Genomic DNA, 23688 nt, shown 5'->3' with positions numbered 1-23688 from the left:
TACAGTGACAGCAGTGAAAGAAGTTAAATGGATTTACTCAAGGTCAAAGAAATATTCTGGTTGCTATGACAGTTCTGTCCTTGTTAGGAAGTCTTAATTCCAATATTCTCCGCTGTTTTAGTATATGAACCAGTATTATGGACTTATTAAAATTATTTGAGTTTGCTTGTTTGTTTGTTTGTTTGTTTTTTAAACCACAACAAATCAGACAGACATTGTAACTAAGCCAACAGAATAAGCAATTTATCATTAAAGGCTCTCTCTAGTCTATATTTTCAGTTATCAACTGTAATTTGTCCTAGGGGTTGTCTGCTCAGAAAAGCAGTAATAAGTAGGTATTCTTGAAATGAAAGAACAATATGGGAATCTACTTCAGGGCTACTCCAGTCACAGGGAAATGAAAGATTTCAGAATCCACTAAGCTTTAGAGTTTAAAGAAACAGATTTGGTGCTGTACTTAAAACAAGAAGTATGGAAGTAAGTGGGAGCCCTATTTCCTGCATCAAGGATTGTGCATCATACCCCTCACTTCTCACTACTTTCATGTCAATCCTGTCATCCAACCTGGCATAGAAAAAGATAGTAGTAAGATCACAATTAGTCTGCAGTCTCTTGATCTCTGGTGTCTTTAGCATCTGTCCAACATCACCACTCTTGGTCATGCTCACTGCTGAATAATTCATGACAGCATGAAGAGTTTTATAGTTTTATTGTAATCTCAATGTGATAAAACCATTTCTACTCTACTCTTAGGTTTTTTTCATAAAACACAGACTGAAGGTATGTATTTTAGAGGAGACTAGATTCCACTTTGAAAAGCACAAAGAATAGATTGCTACTGACCCAGAGAGTTGATGAGCTACACAGGCATGTCAGGAAGAGTAACAGATATGAAGTGATTTTACAATGCAGAGAGTCAGTAACATGATGCGACAGAAATCTCAGATGTCTTAGTAAATAAGTTTATTTTTTATCCTAAAAAAATTATGCCTTGAAAATATTCACTCCTTGCTATGAAAAGATAACTGACTGATCATCCTTGTAGGAGGAGTAATTAGCAAATTGCAGGAGTCATACAGGTCTTCTTTAATGTTGTCAGTAGACTGAATAAAAACTGAGTCTTAAAGTAGTTTATTCAACCTAACCATTCCAGCCAGAAGAAAGCATGCCAAAAAACCCCTAACAAATAGAATTGCTGATAATATTGCAAAAAACATAAAAACTGCTCTGGATGTTGAACTGAAATAGATGTGCATTGTGTTTTGTTTTTGTTTTTTTCCTTTCTCTGTTTTAAAAATTTTCTTTTCCCTAACAGTTACTCTTCCAAACACAAAGGACAACTAAACTGACATCAAGTAAAGTTAGTATTCTCCTGTCATTTCTCTGGACATCATCTGTGACAGTTCTGCTTGCGGTGATTCAGTCCCTCACACGTCACTGTTTTCATGTCAGCTCCTCGTTTCACGTTGCAGAAATCCCTTCTGTCAGCTCCCATTCAGTTTGATAGGTCATGCTTACACCTGCAAGCTGGGGCAGTGCCTCTCTGACAGGATCTGTCACAGCACAGCAGTCACCATGCTCAGCCAAACAGCAACTTCACTCGGCTGCAAGTTTGTTAGGATGACTTTTAGGATTTGAGGATTTCTTTCTTATTTTTTTTCTCTCTTTTTTTTTCACCCTTTTCTATTTTTTTTTTTCCTCTGCCTCCCCTCTGCCAGGCACACACTCTGGGAACTACAAGAGAAATGACAGCTCTCATCAATGGGGAGAAACCAGAGACTTTCCTGGCAAAGTCTGGCCAAGACGATGGCTTATTTTCCCTTCCTTGGTCTGTGCCAAGCCTATTATGGGATGTCACAACAGCTAAAGATTCCTTGGGTGTGCGAATCTCATGAATCATTTGAATACATGTCCCTGTATTCCTAAGCTATGCAGCTTAAAGAATCATTGAAATTAGAGATGCCAAAAGCCTTTGAGGTCATCTGTTCTGCAGACTCCTAACATCTCAGGATTGCTCTCCCTATGCACTGAACAGGTATATCCTCCAGTCCTCTGTCCACTCACATTTAACTACATGTATGATGCCCCTGGGTTTTCAATTGCTTCCACACATCTCACCCTTGGAAAGTCTCTGTAATTATTTAACCTCCATTTTTAATTGTATCCCTCAATAGGTCAATTCAAGTTCTTGGACCAATGAAAGCTACACAAATTAGAGGAAATGAAAGAGGCCTGAGATCCAGCACTTGTGTAATTTTATGTTCTGTTGCATGAGTTTCTATAACCCACTTGGCCTTTTCAATTTTTGTTTAAGTAAAGCCATTTTATTGAAGAAAAGAATTTGTTTCTTGGTATGTCACGCGCTATAACTAGCATGTAGTTATTAATTATTGCCCCTTTATGCAGTTATATCTTTATCACAAATAAATACATATTTCAGCTTTTCACAGTCAAATAGCCATGTTGAGCGTGCTCACAGAGGACTTAATAAACCTTGTCTATCATGTCCCTCAGCTGAGATAAGGGGCACAAAAAAAGAAACATATCTAGGGCTCTTTTCTCTATATCCCCAGCATTAACATTTAACATTTGCACAACTTGAATGAAGGAACAATGTTTAAATTCCAAAAATGAATTTGAAAATTTGACATGGGTTTTCCTGGAATAAACCAGAGTTTTTTCTTATATTCTATGGCAGGACAATTTCAGGTAATTAAAGTTTGGGCAAAACAGGTACTGAGACTAAAAAGTAGAAGGATACAGGTTAAAGATTTAGAGTTGCAATTAATCAGTGAGAAAGATACTGGTTGCCTCTAGAAGAAGTTTAAAGGCAGTAGTGCTTTTGTAGCAAAGGGTCGTGTTTTAAGGTCCTTAGCCTATTTGTGCTAAGGATACTTGTCTGATAATTTATGGTGAACTTTCGTTGCCAGTGCTGTAATAAGCTCTTTCATTAAGGTCAAGCAAATCACCAGAAATATGGTCACATCACATGTGATAGAACATGTAGGTGAATATGAGAAGATATTGGAGTAGTCTGTTTCTATAAATGGTAACTGCATGGTCTTGGTATCATACAGCTGCACCGAGAAGAATTGACTCTAGGAGGCGCACACTGGTGAATGTTGTACTTTTAGAGTCAAGGTTAATAATTCTGCATGACCATCACCGTGCTCTTATTCAAAGCAAGTGTGAACCTGTCTTCATTCCATATATACCTGTACCTCGAGATACAAAGAGAGCTCTCCAGTTGCATCCCCAGTAAAGTCTTCTTCTGTATTTCTTCTTCCATTCCTCCCCACATTTCTTGAAACACATTTCTGCATCTGTCTCCTTCCATCTCCTCTGCACCTCCTTTACATGTTCATTTTGTTCCTTCTTTCAGTTCATTTCTGGATTGTGAATCATCTGGGGCAAAGATTCTCTCTTCCCTTATACCATCAACGCAGAGATAACTGCGAGAGGTGGTGTGAAGTCTGAACTATAACTATAGTCTGCTTATAAACTGCCTAAAATTATCATTGCATCCTCCTACCCCAATTGCAAAGACTTTGAATCAAATTGCCATGTTCTATGTATGTGTTTGCAATTCTTTAGTTTACACATCTTTCTCCAGGGGCTTTACAGCAAATGATCTCTTTTGCGAACACTCTTCAAGTCTGTCACAGCATCCTCAGTGCAAAGATGAGCAACACCAAGCTGAATGAAAGTATCTTTTAAATTTTATCTAATACCCTTAAAACACACAAAAAAGTCAGAGAAAATCAATTACATGTGGGAGATGGGGTATGGCAAAAAAACTGAGCTGAGTTAAACTTCTGTTGCTTCTGCACGGTGAAGACTTAGCTTTCCTCTGTGTCTCAACACTGCTTGACAGACCACAAAGCCACACTCTGTAGGGGAATCTTAGCATTGCAGTATTATAAAAATACAAACATACATACTAGCTAAACACCTCAAGAAGCGATGCACGGAGAGGGGGAAATAACATTTGCCTTTCACTGGGAATGTTAGCTTCCAGAAAAGAAATAATTCTTTGGGCTTTTACCAAGTGAATTTTCCATTTCAGTGTATAATTTCTTTATTTAGCATTACACCGATTATCCATACTTAGACTAATGATCAAATAGCTCTCAAGTCCAAGATATTTGGCTAAGGCAGCCTGCAGGATTTTTCTTTTCCTTTTCAGTCCTTTTTTTCCCCCCTTTTATTCCAAATTTTTAGGGTGATTATAGGGTGTGTAAGATTGTTAAAGGATTGGCAGCATACACAAAACTCAAATCCTTTATCCAGAGGCTAGAGGAAATGTGAGTTGCCAACATGTGATTCCTTCATTGTCCCACCAATGTCCCGAATTAATGGAGGAACCACGCTCTTGCTCCACTGAGGGAACAAAACAGGCTCTCTTCTTCCCAAGGACCCTGATGAACAAAATGCTTGCGCAGTTATCTCACTCTTAGGATAAGAACAATTAAGCACACATAGAAACTCAAAATATTTGATTTATATTTATCAACCTTAGTGTTAGAGAAGCAAAAAGCCACAGTAAGAAAGGGCTTTGGTGTTCTTTTGGAAAAGATGTAGATATTATTTATATGCAGGTTAAATTGGAAAGAAGGCTGCTACTTATTCCCCTGAGAAGTTTCTGAGCTTCAAGTCAAAAGACAAATCAGGATCCTTGCATTCAACACTGTCCCACACAACATCCTTGTCTCTAAATGGGAGAGACATCGATTTGATAGATAAACCATTCAGTGGATAAAGAATTGGCTGGATGGCTGCATGCAAAGAGTTGTGGTCAGTGGCTCAGTGTTCAGTTGGAGACTAATAACAAGCGATGTCTTTCAGGGATTGGTGTTGGGACCGGTCTTGTTCAACATCTTTGTCACTGACATGGACAGTGGGATTGAGTGCACCCTCAGAATGTTTGCCGATGACACCAAGCTGTGTGGTTCAGCTGGTACACTGGAGGGAAGGAATGCCACCCAGAGGGACCTTGACATGCTTGTGAGGTGGGCTGATGCCAGCCTTATGAAGTTTAACCATGCCAAGTGCAAGGTCCTACACCTGGGTCAGAGCAATCCCAGACACAGCTACAGGTTGGGCAAAGAAGAGATTCAGAGCAGCCCTGTGGTGAGGGACTTGGGGGTGTTGGTAGACGAGAAAATGAACATGAGCCGGCTTCAGTGTGCACTTGCAGCCCGGAAACCAGCTGTATCCTGGGCTTCATCAAAGAGAGCGTGACCAGCAGATTGAAGGAGCTGATCCTGCCCCTCTACTCTGCTCTTGTAAGACCTCACCTGGAGTATTGTGTGCAGTTCTGGTGTCCTCAACATAAAAAGGACATGGAACTGTTGGAACAAGTCCATAGGAGGGCCACAAGGATTATCAGAGGACTGGAGCATCTCCCGTATGAAGATAAGCTGAGAAAGTTGGGGCTGGTCGGCCTGGAGAAGAGAAGGCTGCATGGAGATCTCATAGCAGCCTTCCAGTATCTGAAGGGCAGCTATAGGGATGCGGGGGAGGGACTCTTCCTTAGGGACTGTGGTGATAGGACAATGGGTAATGGGTTAAAACTTAAACAGGGATGTTTGGACTGGATCTAAGGAGGAAATCCTTTACTGTGAGGGTGGTGAGGCACTGGAATGGCTTTCCCAGGGAAGCTGTGAATGCTCCATCACTGGTGGTGCTCAAGGCCAAGTTGGACAGAGCCTTGGGTGAGATTGTTTAGTGTGAGGTCTCCCTGCCCATGTCAAGGGGTTTGGAACTTGATGATCTTAAGGTTCTTTCCAACCCTAACTGTTCTATGATTCTATGGTTCTATGATCCTGTTTTCTAATAAGAGGTGATATTGAGACAGAGTAGAAGAACCACTGAGAAATTTAGGATTTCTTATTACTTTCCCCTTAAGACCACATTCACATTCATTTTTCGTGGCCAAAGAGTCAGGATGACACTAATTCATTAGTGGTGTTTAAATAGATCCAGCTCGCGCAATTGAAAAACAAGCTTCCTGGAGTCATCATGGGAGTTTATCTTCCTAGAGCCACCATCCATTGTCTGGAGACCAAGAAGTGATTTAGTCTCCAGAGTTCCTGAATCTTTTGTCTGCTGGCTGCCAAGACAGGTGTTTAACAACAGGTTAATGTCTTAATGTGGTGCCCACCCTGAAAAACTTAACAGGTTACGGGTCATTTTTATTTTCATTTTCTTACTTCTATTTAAATAAAAATGCAAAATCAGGAGAAAGCCCCAAGTTAACTGAATAGAGACCACAGATATACCTGTGGTCTTACATTGCAGAATTATTGCTCTGTATTCATCTTTTTGAAGTCTTCCTTTCTCATTGATACAGCCAGAAGTGACTCTAAATGCCTGAAAAAAAATTCCTATAATTGAGGAATCCCTAGGTTTAGGTCTTTATTTTTTAGATTTCCCTGGCATTTATTATCTCATTCTCTTTGCTCTGAAGATATTTACAATCAGTTTAGCACTCCAGTCACCTATACAAATCCTTAATTGCTCCCCTGAAATATTTTTAGTCACATCCCCAAAAAGGGAACCCTGAGTGGTTCTGTAAGTAGCTTGACATTGCTTCTTATAAAGTCTAAAGTTTTGTATTTATGACTGAAGAGTCTGAAAATTCAAACTCATGAATACCTGGAGACAGAAAGCAAGGCAATATCTCAGGGAGTTTCCACTTTTTTTTTGGATCATACTGTGTAGTTGTGACTTGTCCATTTTCTTTTCTTATCACCTTCTATGTCTTCTCCATTTTCAGTTTGAGTGATAACTGAAAGAATGGAAGGAAAAATTGAAAAATCACAGAAAATTAAATTTTTTTTTAGCTAATAGATAAAGACACACATTGAACTTCTCTAAGGAAGCCTAAAAATTGGATCAGAAGCAATATTAAGAATTTCAACCAGCAGCCAACTGTTCTATGCTCTGTCCCCGTAAAACAATCTGAACAGGTGGACTAAATTTTAAGCCACTGTTCATTGATGTTTTCAGGCTACACAACTTTTCCAAAGCTAATCTGAACTTCCACTCATTTAAATGCAAGATACCAAATGAGAAACTTTTTAATAGAACAGTTAGAATATGTTTGTGCAGAAGCTTTTTTTTGGGGGGAGGAAAGAGTTTTACAAAGGAATGGTGAAAAAAAAATAAAGAAAGTGTTTTTTAAATGAAAACCAAATACTCCAGAGTCATCATTATACTTCAGACTCCTCCTGCATCACCTAGCTCAGCAGCTGCTCATCTAAATCATCTAAAGTGACTAAGGATGCCTCATATGCTACTTTCCCTGAACCACCTGGAAACAGCAATCCAGTGCAACCCTAAGCAATCTGCCTTAGATGTCTATTTAAAAGCAGAGAAATTAGTTCCTCATAGAACCATAGAATAGTTAGGGTTGGAAAGGACCTGAAGATCATCTAGTTCCAACCCCCCTACCATGGGCAGGGATGCCTTGTCCTAGATCATGTTGTCCAAGGCTCTGTTCAACGTGGCCTTGAGCACTGCCTATCTAAGCTAATGCCCTAAGCTTCCTAGGAATTGGTGTCTCTTGCTCTGACTCACATGAGTGTTATTTTCCTTTCCAGTTATTAGATACATGTGTTTTTTTAAAGTACCCTATGCTCTTTCTAGGGCACAGTTGAACCACCAACAGTTTTCCTTGTAGCCCTGAACCCTGTGCATTCCTCCCTCAACCTTCTTGCCCCTGCTGGCTTAAGTGCAATAATATCAACTGGTCTGTGGATGTGGAGGGAAGCAGGTGGTGCTAGTGGTGACATAGGGGAGCACCTTCCTGCAGGGCTCCTGCTGTTCTGCTTAAAAACCCCTTGTTGCCTGAAAAGTAACCCCTCCAGCAAGGGTCTGATTCTACTTGTGAGCAGGAACCGTGCCATTCTACCAGATGGGCTCCAGTGAAAACAGCCAAGAAAACATGTATATTCATAATAATAAAAAAAAAATAAAAAAAAAAAGGGTATTGAGGGCATGAATACTAGCCAAAAACATCAACATCCCTTCGTGTCTTTTTTTGAATGTACAAATCCATGGTTAAGGAAATGTGTGGGCACTGAGCTGAATTCATTAAAAGAAATTAAAACAAAATGCCTGGCCACATAGAAAGGGATTTCAGGGCATCAGGAAATGGGCGCGTTGCCCTGAGAGAGAGGAAAAGTGAAAGAGAAAAGCAATATTCTGGAAAAGCTGAGCCAGAAAAACTCATGGGGTCTGTCTGGTAATTCCTACAGCCTGGGACTCATCTGGGTGCTCAGTTCATGTGTTAGATTTGGGGGCTGGGAAGAAGGGTAGGTGCAGTGCTCTGTCTCCTTGACTATTTTTTTCCAGTTCAAGCTATTTCTCTTTCATTAGGCCAGAATTAAAACAAGCAAAATAAAGAAACTCAAGAATTTTAGGCTGGTCTTACATTTAGGAGTTGCTGAGGTATGTCATGTAGCACATCAGTGTTGTGTCCTTCAGGTCCCAGGGACATAAGCCCTGGAGTACTTTAGGCAGAGAACTGGAAGAGGTCTTTAGTTAAAAGATCAAGGAGAACAGATGGGGTTGAGCTAAGACCATTAGAAAAAGGGTGTGAATGTAGATAAGGAACCCATCTCACCTGGAAGACCTGCTGGGAAGCTCTTTCTATCACCAAGTAGTCACAGCAGGACAGCTGATGGTAGGCCTAGGTACAAGAAACCCAGGAATGTGCTGAGGCTACTGGCATGGAAAACAACCAGGGGAATACTTTACTTAAGTCACAAACCTTAAAAACCAGGCTGATTACTGCTGAGATGAAACCTAATGAATTTCTCCTGCATATCCAGCAGCAGAAGCAGCAAATGAGCCTACTCCTCTCTTTTCCTTACCATTTACACATCAAGAACAGAAAACTTTAAATTGGATTTTAGTCGGCCTTTTGTCCCCTTGAAGGGGTAAAACCTCTCAGAAGGGTGGTACGCCCCTCATAACCAGCAGACAGAGGTCTCACCTGTGCCTGATTCAGAGCTTGGAACTGCACTCAGCTTTTCTACTTCCTTGAAGACTTCATTCTTCCTGGAACAACAGAATGGGGTGAGGTGGGCCTCTGCTTTTGAAGCCTTTCCAGTTCTTACAAAACAGTTAACAAAGGAAGGCCTGCAAGCCAGATCTCTCACAGGACTGTGTTAACGTAAGAGCTGCGGATTTATATTCCTCAGATTAATTCATATTTCATTGCCTTATGAAAAGCTGAACAGCCTCACCCTGAAATAAGAAAGAATGCTTCATTATAAGATAACATGGATCAATTTCGAAAGTGGTAGGATCTAAGCCTTTACATAGGTAAAGGCTTAGACTATAACACCATGTGGTTGTCAAAGGAAACCAGGAGTCAACAGGAAAGTTAGAAGTACATGAGGTGTGTACTGAGCTCATGAGCTTTATGCTAAAGATAGAAATATTTGTTCAGTAAGATTCCAAGTTCCTATGAGCTTAAGTCAAACATTAGAACCTGTGTTCTCATGAAAACGCTACTAGATACTAACAAACTTATCAATACCTCTGAAAATCTTACACTAAAAAACATGCATAAGGTCATATTTGAAATCTCCTTGAAATTATAGTAGAGTATTATGGGTGTAGGCTAATATCCTAGCCACTTTGTTTTCAAAATCAACTCATAGCATATCTGTAGCATTTTGTTTAGCATATATTTTCTGTACTGCTTTGAAACCATTACAGGAATTAGTATGAAAAGTTATGTAAGGCAATGCTACCCCACCATTTAGCACTGCTGATTATTTGTCACAACCAAGTGACAATGCTGGTACTGCTTTTTGGACCTGTCAAAGCATCAGAAAACCCCATTCAAAATACATGAAGTCTGTAAAGTGAATTTGACTAGGTCTTAAGTGTTCAGTGGTAAAGAACAATTGAAACCACAGGGATATAAATCGAAAATGCCCAGCCTACTGTGAAACCTCTGGATTTTTTTGTAGGCATGACCTCTTCCCGTGACGTTACATGTTAAGTTAAATCTATCCAACAGTTTTGGCACATGTCCTGCTGTTAGGTATATCACTCTTCCAAAAATTGGTTTCAGAGATCAAAAATCACACCCACACCTAATCAGCTGGGAGATGCTTTGATGCAGGGAGCAGGTGGTGGAAAAGACGTAGGAAAGAGACTTGGTAATAGAGTCTTCCCAGCGTTCTGCAGAGGTTCCAAGCTCTCAAAGCTACTGTGTGTTCAGCTTAAGTTCAAGTCTTTAATCTTTAACCTGTGTGCAGCCATATCAGTACAAATCCTTGTCCTTTTCTCCCAGTAAGACCCAAATCTACTATCATTCATGGTGCCAGAAGTTAATGCAATGCAGAAGCTATTGTTATTGTTGTTGTTATTATTATCATTATTATTCCTCACATATTTTCCCACTCTACCTTCACTTCTCCTAATTAATAACAATAATTACAACAACAACAGTAATAATAATAAAAACAATAATAACAATGATAATAATAATACATAAATTTGGATTCCACCCTTTCTAATTATGAATCACCACCTGTGGTAAAATTATTGAAAAACAGATGAGCACTTCATTCCAGCAATAGCCTTAAAACAAGCAGCAGTTCCAACTGCCAGTGTGATGTATAGACACAGCGCAGGGCAGATGAGGGATTAATTAGGTCTGTCCCTGCACATTGCCAGGGGAGCACTTCTGTAGAGGTGATTGAAAACTAGAAAGAGTGGCATTAGTCTTCATTGTTGGTTAAGGGCAACAAAAATAAAGATGCAATTGAGTTGACAAAGCTTCCAGGTATGTGGCTGAGTCATTTGGAGGTGTCAAAATGATCAAACCATAATTAATTAGCTAAAATGCTATATTTAATTCCTCAACTTTAATGAAGATTTCTGCAGCTGAAAACAAACACCACCACCATTTGTTTCTGAAGGGAAGGGATGGAATTCACTAAGGGGATGGTGCCAAAGTTTAATGGAACCTTTATAATCAAGCCCATGTTCTTAATCTTATTGTCATTTTCTGTACATAGAAACCAAGTGCTGTTGTTTGAATTCATATTAGGAATCCAATTATGAGCTCAGAAGTGACTGGGAAACACAAATGCTTATTGTTTTCAAGGAATAAAACAGAATACAGCCAAGAAACTGTTAATATTTCCTAACTTTGGTCTCCTGGGTTGACACTGTAAAGGCACAGGAAACCTCAGTGGTAGATAATCTAAATCCGTATCTCAGGAATTTAATGCAGCTTGCTCCAAAGGCAAGAAATTTGAGATTTATGAGTAAAGAACTGAAAGAGTAAAATGTGAGTTTTGATCCAAGTTCTACCACAGTCTCTGAGACTGTGGACAATCCCAACCTTGGTTTTTTAGACTAAGGAAAGATGTGCATGAAACTCAGGCAGCTCTTTCTGAGTACCTGTCCTGGTACTGTGAGTACCAGGATACGTCTATCCTGGAGTGGGAGAGGTTTATTTCTCTAGGTTTATCGCCTCTCACCACAATCTAAAATGCTCCCTAATCCTACCATGTACTTGGACCTGCAGCAACTTACCCCAGATTGTTCCATGGCATATGTCCCATGACACCACATCAAAGTGGACACCAAGAGCTCTAGAATATGCAATCTCCTATCACATGCACATTCAAACACATACAAACACATGTGCTGATGCATCTATGCACTTCTTAAATTGGACACCACTTTTCTAAGATACAGTATTGTTCGCACACAGGTTTTATGCAGGCATGGCTGTTCTCAGATGAATTAACATTGAAAGGTGCTTTCTCTTTAACCTTTTTGTTAAACAGGGATGTGTCCATGGTAGTCCTGTGCATGTAGATGACAAATTTGTCAAGATGGTGAGCGTCTATGTAATAGGCAAACACACAGCACCTTTCATGAACAGTCACCAGCAGCTTCTGTAACAACATTGATAAAATCAGAAATAGCTGAAGAAGTTTGTGCTTGGTGCATATATGATAACAGTACAAATGGCTTTAATCAGTAAAAGACATCACCTAATGATACATACTCTGCACAAAGGCAAAATATGTGTGCATATGTGCATGCATACTAGCACGTGTGCATAAAATCTCTGATTTACACAAAAAACATGGTTGTGCTATAGTGTTTTACGCTCCATTCACACTGGTGTTGGTAGCTACAGAAGGTGAGGAGCACATGGGCAGCTGGACCAAGATTGCCTTATCAGTGCATTAGGCATTTCAGTGTATCTTAAAATGTCTCCTCTCCAACAGTCTGTGGCTGGGATGAATGGTATTACACAAGCTGCAAAACATTGTGATGTCCAACAACCGATTTCTGCTGCTTGGCATCCCCAAACTTTTGCAAACCAGAAGGCTGAGAAGATGCTTTCTCCCACAGAGGAATTTACTGGATTAGTTGACAGTCGAGGTCTTAGCAGGAAGGCTGGTTAATGCATTGTTTCAGCTACAATGTAAAATGTAAGCAATGTTTCGCTCTTACTCGACAGCTGTTACCTCTACCATAAGCTGTTAAAACTCCCTCATTATTCCATGCAGCCAGGCCAGGCCTATTTCCTGTGCAGTTGTCATCTCCTTAATATATTATGACATTACAAACTTTATTAGTACATTTGCAGTGCCTTTTTATTTTTTATTAGCTAATGGGCTGCTTTCATATGCTGTATTTTCTTAGTCTTTCAGAGCTCAACCTATAAAATGGCCAAACGTGATCCCATCTGGAAGCCATTAAAGATCAATAGACACAGAATATGAAGAAGAAAGAATGGAAAAAAAAATCTACTATCAAAACAATTGTGAACAAAAACCTGTCAGCTTCTGTTTTCAAATTTGGGTATGCTAAAGCACATCACACTTCCAACGTGACAAAAAGGACCATGGTCTTGTTAACAACATGAACAAATAATCTAGTTTAAAAGAATCATAAATATGACTAAAGCCAACAATTTACTTGATTCTTTGGGAAAATGGAAACTTTTCTAGCATGCATTATATTCTTCTGATCGCTGGGATCTTTATGGTGAAGCAGCTCAGAGGAAGACTGCTTCTGTGCCAGAAATATGAGTTGTCATGACGTGTCCCACTGCAGCTTTCATGGCTATGTCAAAACATCTGCAGATGTCAGCGTGGCAGGATTGTGTAGTAATAAGGAACCTTCATTGTGAAGTGCAGATTACAGCAGCCAGACTTATTAAGCCCTATATGGCCACAAAGAATATTAATTTTGCATCTGCTACTAGGAAGAAAATTAACTATCCCAGCTGAAAACCGGACAAGTGCTTAACTATTCTGGCAAATATGCAGGTCTGGAAAGGTTTGAAGTACTCCTGCACCAGATGAGGTGTTTGGCTCCACAGGCAGTCTTGAGACAGGTGCCATACAGAAAGCTAGAGAAGATTTGAGGTTTTACAGAAGCAAGAGGGATTGTGAACACGAGTCCTTTATGTGCTCATCTCTGATCCAAGTGCAAAAGTCAGTTTTAAGCATGGCACCCAGAAAGGAGATACACTCACAGCTGGCATTTGCCTGTGGCATGGACACAGAGCGTTTTACCATTCAGGATGAAGGCTGTGTTTGTTCTGGGCATGTCTCAATAGCTGGTCCCTGAGGTCTTTAAAGAGTGAAAACAGACACAACCATGCTTACCTGGTCTGTGCTTGTTCCCCTCTGACTTCAGATGCCTACAGTGTAGACAGCTGTGTCTGCTTTAATCACTTTATAGTCAGAGAGAGGCAGGCACTTCCAGGGCTTGACCCATCTGACCTGCTTTAACACTGTGCCTCAGGATGAGATGAACTGCACCCTGGAAGGACCCTTTTCCCTCCTGAATCTCTAAAGGCAATTCAGACGGTTAAGTCAGATTCAAATGTTTGCACCGAAGGCCTGTGTGGTCAGGGGCTACAGCTATACTAGTAAACTAAATGGTGCTAGATTCTGAACCATCTAGCTCTGATCACATGATTCATTTCTTTTAACTTTTAAAGGAATGTGACTTCTTCCAAACTACTTGTTGGAACTGGTCTTCATACAGACAGCAGATGCCTAAATCTGCTCCTAAATCTTTGAGTCTATGTGAGAGCTAAGAAATTTGCCCAGAGTTTTGCATTCACTCTCTTGCAGAAATGCTTGCTCTAGAGTTTCATTTCAGGTGAGAATTGTGGGGACTCTTAGAGTAATTCATTTTAGCATTGAGAAGAGGAGACTGGGGGATCTTGTCTGTGTGTATAGCTACACAATATGGGGGAATATATCATTCAGTATGCATCAGAATGTCTCAGTATCATAGAATCATAGATTCTTAGAATCATAGAATAATAGAATCACAGAATGTCTTTGGTTGGAAAGAACCTTAAAGCTCATGTAGTTCCACCCCCCTGCCCTGGATAGGGGCACCTTTCAGTAGACCAGGATGCTCCAAGCCTTGTCCAACCTGGCCTTCAATACTGCCAGGGATGAGGCAGCCACAGCTTCTCTGGGCAACTGTACCAGGGCCTCACCACCATTATAGTAAAGATTTTTTTTCCTAAAGTCTAATTTCTTAGGGTTGCTCTTCCCAACAAACCCAGGTTCTTCTCAGAGGTATCCAGTGAAAAGACATGAGGCAATGGACATGAACTGAAATACAGAAAATTCTGCTTAAACATTAGAAACACCCTTTATACTGTCAGGCTGACCAAACAGTGGAACAGGTTGTCTAGAGTGGTTGTGGAGCCTTCATCACTGGAAAAAATCGAAATCCTGGTCATAGGAAACCTATTCTAATTGATCCTGCTCTGAGCAGAGGAGTTGTCCCAGATAATATCCAGAGGTGTGCTCCCATCTCAGACTCATTGTCTCATTTTCTTCTAAAGTGACAAACGGGATCTGACCTAATGCTGTACTTGAGCTATTGTGCTGAGGCAGCTTTCCCTCTGCTGTTGCAGCTCAAGCATTTCATTTTCACAGGAGATATGATTCTGTCCAAACAGAGTGTGCAAATAACTATATTTCAGTGTTTGAGGGGTGTACCTGAAAGACAGCTTCAGTCTCAGCACCCAGGAGTGGTTAAGTGCTTTTTATGAAACAGAGTAGGTTTGATGAAAGCTGTAGTCCTAACGTCTCCATGGTGTATTCACTAGGGCACCTTGTTAGAGCTGAATGTTTTCATTTACATCTGTTCTGACTTCATGACATAAGAGAACTAGGACTACCGCATCTTAAATATATGTTGTCAGAAATTGAATATCCAGATAATATTTTTAATAGAAACTTAAAACTTTTATTGAAAATGTTAGAAATACAATTTTTTCAAATTGGATATTTAGAGAAAAAAATAAAAAAAAAGCTTTAAATCAACTTGAAACGAGTATTTTTTTCTTCTTTTGGTTAGATGGCAAAGCTGAAAAATAAGAGTCTTACTCCTGAGTCCTAACCTTGTGCCTTGTCTACTGTGGTATAGTATAGAGGAATTTTGTGCTACTGCTGCTGCTATTCAAATTGTTCTTCTTTTGATTGACAGCTCTGGGGAGAGCTTTCAGCAGTTTTAGATCTACTTTGGGAAAAAAAATACAAACTAATAGAATGCAGCTCATCTTTTCCTCAGGCTTTGGATGCACCCACAAGTTTAAGAAAAAGTCACTCTCACTAACTGAAAATATCCCCTTTAAACATACTGCATCATAATAGTAATGATAGTAACAACAATTTTTATCATAATAAGTAATAATAACAGCAATAATAATAAATAATACCAATAATAGAAGAAAAAAAACCCTAAAAGTATATACATACAATTTGATATTTGCAGGAAAAGAATGCTTTCTATTTTACTGTTGCTAGTAAGAAAGAGGAATGAAAGGTCTAAATAACCACCCTGATGAACTCTTCAAGATTTTAGCTAAAGGAAAACCTTCTCTGCACTAGACACAGAAGATAACTTCGTTAAGACATTTTGAAGTGAATAAGAAAGACAGTGTACTGTGCATTAAAAATCATACCATCTACCCAGGAAGACTAGAGATTCAAAGGAACATGATGAGGCAGAATTATTCAGCAACGGAAAAGAAAAGCAGGAGATTCTTATGGTAGTGCTTTGGTACCAAAGCAACGGGCACTTTAGGCAGAAAAAGCAGGTAACTGTTAGATTTTGCAGTGGACTACTTGACAGCTGAGGTCACCAAAATGTCCAAGTAAAAGGAAGCATTTGAGAGGATTTGTGATTTGCCAGCACCAGAAGAAGCAATGCACAGTTTAAAAATACTGCCCCTCAATGGGAGAAAATGTATTTCTATTAAGGGACCAGAATTGCTCTACGCCTGTTGGAATTTTTGCTTGTGCACAGGAATTTAGCTCCAGGTTCATGTCTGTCACTAAAATTGACAACTGCCTATGGCTCTCTACAATTGAAACGTAGATCTTAAATTTCACATCATTATCCAAATAAAATATATCTGCCAAGGGGGACTGGTATTACACAGTTAGAGAACTGTGATACCAGTTGTCTGATTAACATATTGAGAGGAATATAAGAATTTCTCACCTATTTTCCAGAGGGAGACTAACTGGGGAGCTTGTGGTAAAGAGACTAATTGAACATCCTCCCTCTGCTAGCTATGTAGATGCCCAGAAATATATCTGCTCTATGCAAGCAGGTTTTCCCTCTGCATATTATATTTGCTTTTTAGGACAGTCAGGAGGAAAATAATTAAACATTTTATTTTTGTTACACTTCTTTTATTAAAAAGTTAAGCAAATTTTCATGTTGAAAAGTGTATTAATTTCCACAGAAGGCTTTCTTATGGCTGTATAGCATAGTACATGCAAAGAAGCTGTGTCTTAAACAGAGAAGTTGCTTTTGGAAACAAAAAGCTCTTTTTCAGTAGCTATCAATGAAGCAGAGATCAGAGAAAATCTGGTCAAGCTTCATTCAGATCCTGAAATATTAATAGCTGAGTCAGATGTGAATTTACACATTAGAGACAGAGTCCAGTTCGGAACTGGATCCACATGTCGTAAGTGACTTGAGGTCAGGATTTTGGATCAGTTCATCAAAGCAGCTGCCACTGAGGATGCTCAGAATGAAATCTGTGTCTGAAGTTGTTTCAGGGTTTGTTTCTGAAATGTTTGCACCATATCAGAGAGATGCTCTTTCATCTCCTTTGTTTTCCCTGGGTTTAAGAAACACCAAACTGGGACTGAGGACTCATACACAGAACAGAGTGTTGCTGTAAGTCAGCTGAGCCACAGTTGGAGTTTCTATGCACATTCTTAGCCTCTGACATATTTGAGCTAATGAGAATCATGTTACCTTCCAGTGAAATAAGTTTAAACTGGCATAAATTACCTGCATAATTGCCACAGATGAAGAACGTGCCTACAGACAGTTGACACTGACAAGTTGATGTGCCATCCCCCGTATCTCACCCTGTGGCCAAATGGACCCATTCCAAGTTTATTCTGTCTATGACAGTAAATAGAATTTGACCCATATCCAGGTCTGTGCAGGTATAAGTCATCTGCCTGCAGCCATCTAAAAACTACACTTGCAGCCACAAAAAACTGTAGCCAGTAGGTCAAAAGAAGGGATTATTTCCCCCCACTTGGCTCTCATGCACTGCATCTAAATAGTCTGCCCAATGTGTCTCTTCTTTGTAGAAGAGACAGACTGAAAACTGAAGAAAGTCCAAGAAAGGCTGTTAATGCAGTTAACAGAGCTGGAACATGCAAAGATGATTGAAGAGATGCTGAGGGAACTGTGTTCAGCTTGGATAACAGAAAGCTATATGGGGCCCTAAGTGATGTTTTCAACTGTCTGAGGTGGAGTTTTCTAGCAATTAGGACCTTTTTTGTTTTGTTATTTTTTTTTTTTTTTCCCTTCGAGGTGCATAGGATTTTCTTTCTTCCCTTTTTTTGAAGACAGGAGTGACATTTGCTTGGTCCTCTGGAAGCTTCCCCAATTGCTGTCACCTTTCAAAGATAAATGCGAGTGTCCTTGAAATGACATTGTCCAGCTACACTCATGGATGCATCCCACGAGGTCTTACGGGTGTGCTTGCCCAGTCTGGTTAAATGGTCCCTAACCCTATCCTCTTCCGCCAAAAGTGAGTCTTCCTTGCTATAGAATTTTTCTCTGGTGTCGGAGACCTGGGATTCATGAAGGCCAGTCTTTGTAGTAAAGACAAATTAAGAAGGTATTGAGTACCTAATCTTTTCCTGTGTTGTCACCAGGTCCCCTGCCCCATTCAGCAGCAAACCAACATTCTCTCTGGTCTTCCTTTTGCTGCATATGTGCTTGTAGAAGTTTTTCTTTCACTTCACATCACACAAGACATTCAACTCAAGGTAGGGTTTTGTTTTATTAGCCCTGTCCTTGCACTTGAACAGTCTCTTAACCTGAGTTGCTGACCCAGCTTCCATCTCTTGCATGCTTCTTTTTTTGTGCTTGAGTTTTCAGAAGCTCCTTGATCATCCATGCATACCTCCTTCCACCTTTAGAATATGATAGACTATTTCAGTTGGAAGGGACCTTCAAAGGTCATCTGGCCCACCTGCCTGGCCACTTTCAGGGCTGACCAAACTTACAGTGGGTTGTTAAGCGCATTGCCTTTCAAACACTGACAGGCTTGACATATCATCCACCTCTCTAGGAAGCCTGTTCCAGACTTTGACCACTCTCTCAGTAAAGAAATGCTTCCTAATATCCATTTTAAACCTCCACTAGTGCAGCTTTGAACCATTCCCACACAGATCCCAGGGAGAAGAGCTCAGCATCTTCTTCCTCAATTCCCCTCGTCACAAAGCTGTAGAGAGCAATGGAGTCATCCCTCAGCCATTTTTAGATTCGACAAACCCAAAGTCTGTAGCTGCTCCTCACAGTACATTACACTGTCTGCTTCTTAGAGGGATGCTACAAATTGGACATGGTTCAGTGGAAAGTCTTACAATGAGATATTTAAGAGGCTCATTTTGTCTAATTGTCTGCAAAGAAGTTTGCAACGATTTTCTTTTAGAATCTGTGTTTCTTAAATAAAATATTAGGTTTTAAGCAAACCTTTTATTTAACTAAGAAAAATACTAGAGCGGTCTGGTAGTAAGATACTGAAGTTAGACAAGGGAAGAAAAAAAAGAGAACACCAGTGCTTAACACAGCCAAGACATAGCAACAAACATCAAAAAGGTGACATGAATGCCTCCATTTTTGATATTTTCATATAGAGAAAGAATGGCTTACCAAGGGATATGGTTTAGCCAGAAATGGATAATTAGCTCAAAACAGATGTTAATAGGTAAAACTTTATCACCTGTTTTACACAGAAAATTAGATTCTACAATCAAATGTTTTTTTCCTGGCTATAAAAATATGTAATTACTTCCAGAGTCAAAGCGTTGCTTATATAAGAAGAATTTCATGTTGTTTGCAGTGGAAAAATATTGGAAAAGGAGCAGCCACAGGAAAATCTGCCATTAGAAAATCTTCAGTAAAGAGCTACTCATGTCCTGCAGAAGGCCAAGAATTCTCTGGGAATTGGAATCTCTGTTATTATATACCTAAGCAGCACCTATCACCATGTTTCCTGAGACCTTGCAGATCTCAAAAAATAAACATAATTCCTAATTTCTGGTGATGCCAGAAGTCCTTGCCAGGCCCTTGTGTTGTTCTGATTTCATTACTTTCCACAGACAGGTTTCATTTCAAACACAAAAGATGATGTGAATGTCATGCAGATTTTTGGAAAAAAAGAGTTTAGTAGTGTGATGTATTCTGCACATTAATGCTAGAAATGACTACTTTGTGATTTCTATTGGTCATTTGGGTCTTGTTTATTTTTTTAAACCCTCACTAGAAAAAGTGGAAAGAAGAGAAGATAAAAAAAAATAAACAAAGAGCAAAGAGAGAAGATATTCTGTTATGCTAAACCCTTTTTCATGATAATTTAGTCTCAGCAAGATTCATTTCCAGTCACAGGCACAGCAAATACTGAGTCACTATCAGATCTTGATTCAATGCCATTTATCTTCTGCACCAGAAGGAGATGACTTTGGTTAGACACGCAGAGTGTCAAAATCCTTAACAAATTATTCTGATCTTTTTTATCTTTTGAATAGCTTATTCTGTAGACATGAATGAGGATTTTTTTCCCCTCAGTTGTAAGAGTGAAATGATTTTCAACCTGCAAATTATTTCAGGCTTGGTAGAGGCACAGAGACTGTGATGTGCTGTTAACATGCCAATATTTGATATCTCCCCCCCATTTTAAGGTACCTTACAGCAGACATTTTATTTTTTTTTTTTTTTTTTTTTTAACTGCAGAATGGAATCACAGGAGAGATTTAGATTAGATAAAAGAAATAACTTCTTTACTGTGAGACACTGGAACATTTGTCTGGATAAGCTGTGGCTGTCCCATCCCTGGAAGTGTTGAAGGCCAGGTTGGACAGGGCTTTTAGCAGCCTGGTCTAATGAAAGGTGTCCCTGCCCATGTTAGGAGGGTTTGAACTACATGAGGTTTAAGTTCCCTTCCAACCCAAGCCATTCTATGATTCTGTGATTCTATGAATTAGTAATGAAATTATGTAGTTGATAGATCAGAGATTCATAGTGTATAATATGTAACAAAAATGCATAGTAGCATACAAACATCCATTAAGGAGAAAAACGGCATCCTGAAAAAATGTGGATTCTGTGCCACATCACAGGCCAACAACATGCCAAGACCAGAAAGCAAAACTTAGACTCTTCTAGTTTTAGGTATCTATCTCCACCATAGATGTGCATCTTCTACATATAAGTGAAACATCACTGACTCCCATTGTAATTAAAGCAGAAAACCAGACTGCAACTCTACCTCATGTGAAAGTATATATCTGAAATAGGTTTTGCTTTTTGTCTGCTGTCTTGCAACTTTGTATGGTAGTATCTTCTTGAGTGTATGCAGAAATGTAGCATAGCTGCACCAATGTTCTGATCTGTGGCTGACATGGAAACTCAGAAACCCCAGAATCAACATTTACATTTACCAGATGCTGGTCCATTTCCTTCCATGCCTGTCCTCTCTCTGAGGCATTGCTGCATTTCAGCACAGACCAGTGCATTTCAGGCATTGAACTTACCCAGGAAAATAGGCAGCACCTCATCGCCCTTCATGGCATCCCAATAGGAGTTACCTGAAAATTACATAGCATTTTGGCATTCACAGGTAAAAACTATTCCATGCCACTTATGTAGTAAATTCTTACCATTTTTACTCCTAGTGGTTAGTTTTCCAAAAGTTTTTAGATCTCGTCTTCAAAAGATCAGTCAGCCAGGGTGGAGAAAAACTTACAAACGACATGAGCAATCATGCCAGTCAGAGCCAAGAGGATACAAATGATTAGCAGGAAGAATTCTAGTTGGAAAATACTGAATGTTTTATCTTTTTCTGAGAAACCAGGATCAGTGTGACGATGCATGAGCAGCAATGTTTCATGCTTTGTCCCATTTCTCTTGTGCAATCCAGTCTTCTGGAAGTTGGCTCCTATTGAAATGACAGGGGAAAAGTATCCTGCAACTCAGATGCTGCATTATATTACCTCTTACTTTAGAAAGAAAATGAATTTGCTGTTAGGGGCCAAAATGTTTATCTCAGCTAGAAGACACTTTTTCTTAGAAGACTTTCCTCTAAGCCAAGTCCTCAGCTGGCATAAATCTGAGTAGCTCTGTTTAAATTAATAGAGTTACACAGATTTACATGATCCAGCTGCTTGATTTCAGCTAAACGGCTCCTGTCAGAAGGCAGTTTTTTGGTATAAGAGCATAAATCCTTGACCCACACTGAGTCAAGTAGAGAAAAATCAATAGTGATCATTTTTCTTTTTATTTTTCTTTACTTTTTTTTTTTTTCTTGTTTCATAAACCAGGAAGGGAGAAATAAAGGAATCAAATGAGTTCTGCAATTAAACATATATAGTCCACAAGGAAATTTACAAAAATAAATGAGATGGATAGAAAGAGAAACAGAGCACGTATTGAAAGTGTCCCCTATTTGCTGAATGCAGCCTTTGTGAAGACTGATGGATCAGAAAAAAACCTGGAAGCTGCAGTGTTCTGTTTATCCAAAAATAAAATATTGCATAGGTCGAGCAAGCACAATGCAATCCTCTCTTTCACTGTGTATCAGCTTTGACCTAAAAAGACAACTCTCTAATGTGCTGAAAGCCTTTCAGGTTCCCATTTTGGGCAGGGACTGACAGCTTTCCCAAGCTATGCCAGAAATAAGACAGATCTACAAAAATTAATCAAGATCCAATTTAGCAAGAGCTTGAGCACATATGTAACTCCTTTTACCCTTAAAGCTAGGCACTCACTTATATAGCTTACTAAATTAGTGTGAATTGAAAAAAATGAAAAATAAAATAAAATCCCAAACTGAGAGAAATCCTGTGGGAGAAACTTTCCAGTTACATTATGCAGAAATGTACCCAAAATTAATTTGAACCATTTTCATTTTCTCCCTTCCCTTTTATTATTCTATAAAAATTAGGAAAATTGCGCCTTCAGTAGTGTGGAAAAAGATCAAACCGAAGTTTAAAGCCACTGACAAACAGCACAGTGCTCACTTTTATTAAGAAAGATGTATGTGTGTATTTGGTGAAAGATAGCAAATGTTGGCACCAAACCAAACCAAGCCATTTTTAACTCATAACAAATTTCCAAGTAATTTATAACTTTCTGATGGCAAAAATCACATTGCTCAGGAAAGCTTGCTGAGACCATCATACTAATTTTTCTTGGATATGTTTACAGTTATCTTGCCAGAACATATGGTTTTTCATTCATTCTTGTCTGATCAAACTCAGTTTCAATCTGATCTTCGAAATAACAGGCTAATATCCCTTTCATTCAGAAGTGTAAAACCTCTGATATTCCTGAAAACTGGCAAGCATACAGAATACTACCAACAGGTGAATCTCAAAAGTTTCTGAAGCTCTTTTGGGTAAAAGTTTGAAAAAAATATATGATTCATATAAAAATTAAATACAAACCCCCTGGTGAGCCTAACAGTGCCAATATATCAGTGTAGGGGCTAACTGTGGGAAGAGGGACACGGCTGATATTATCCCAGCTATCCAAGCTGTTCTCTTGGATTTGAAAGCTGACCCACTGGGTTGTAAAAGGGCCTGAGGTCCTTACTAGTGTCTTGTACTTATGTATCTGCTGCTCTGATTTAAAGAAAAAAAAGCACAAAACCAGAAAGCACATGAAAATAACAAAAAAACCTTACGCCGTGTTTTATGAAAGAATAAAGGTTAAAAAAAACCCCAAACAAACAGTGTTGTGGAAGTAATTTCTATACTTTGGTTTTCTTTTGACCAACTTTATAAAGACCTTACAGTTGTCTTAGTTCTTCTTCCACTAGACAAATCTCAAATATCCTCACACAGATTGACAAAAACACCCCAAAACAACCAAACCAAACTATATTTTTAAGTAACATAAAAAGCTTGACTAGTTCTTAGTATTTTTAATTTAATTGTCTGGGATTGGCCTTTTCTCTCTGGCAATGTGAGTGCATCCTCTAATGTATGCTATGACTCTGGGGCACATTTGCATATTCTTAATCTGTGTTTTACAAAAGATATTGCGATATGGTCAACGCTTCAGCTGGAGTAGTGAACCCCAAAAACATAGAAGAATCTTCATAAAATGTAT

Source organism: Neopsephotus bourkii, unplaced genomic scaffold (assembly GCF_033783945.1).
Source record: "Neopsephotus bourkii isolate Nb327-2 ecotype Australia unplaced genomic scaffold, CSIRO-AGI_Nbou_v1 NB_1600, whole genome shotgun sequence".
Lineage (NCBI taxonomy): Eukaryota > Metazoa > Chordata > Aves > Psittaciformes > Psittacidae > Neopsephotus > Neopsephotus bourkii.
Note: the sequence above shows the minus strand (reverse complement) of the source record.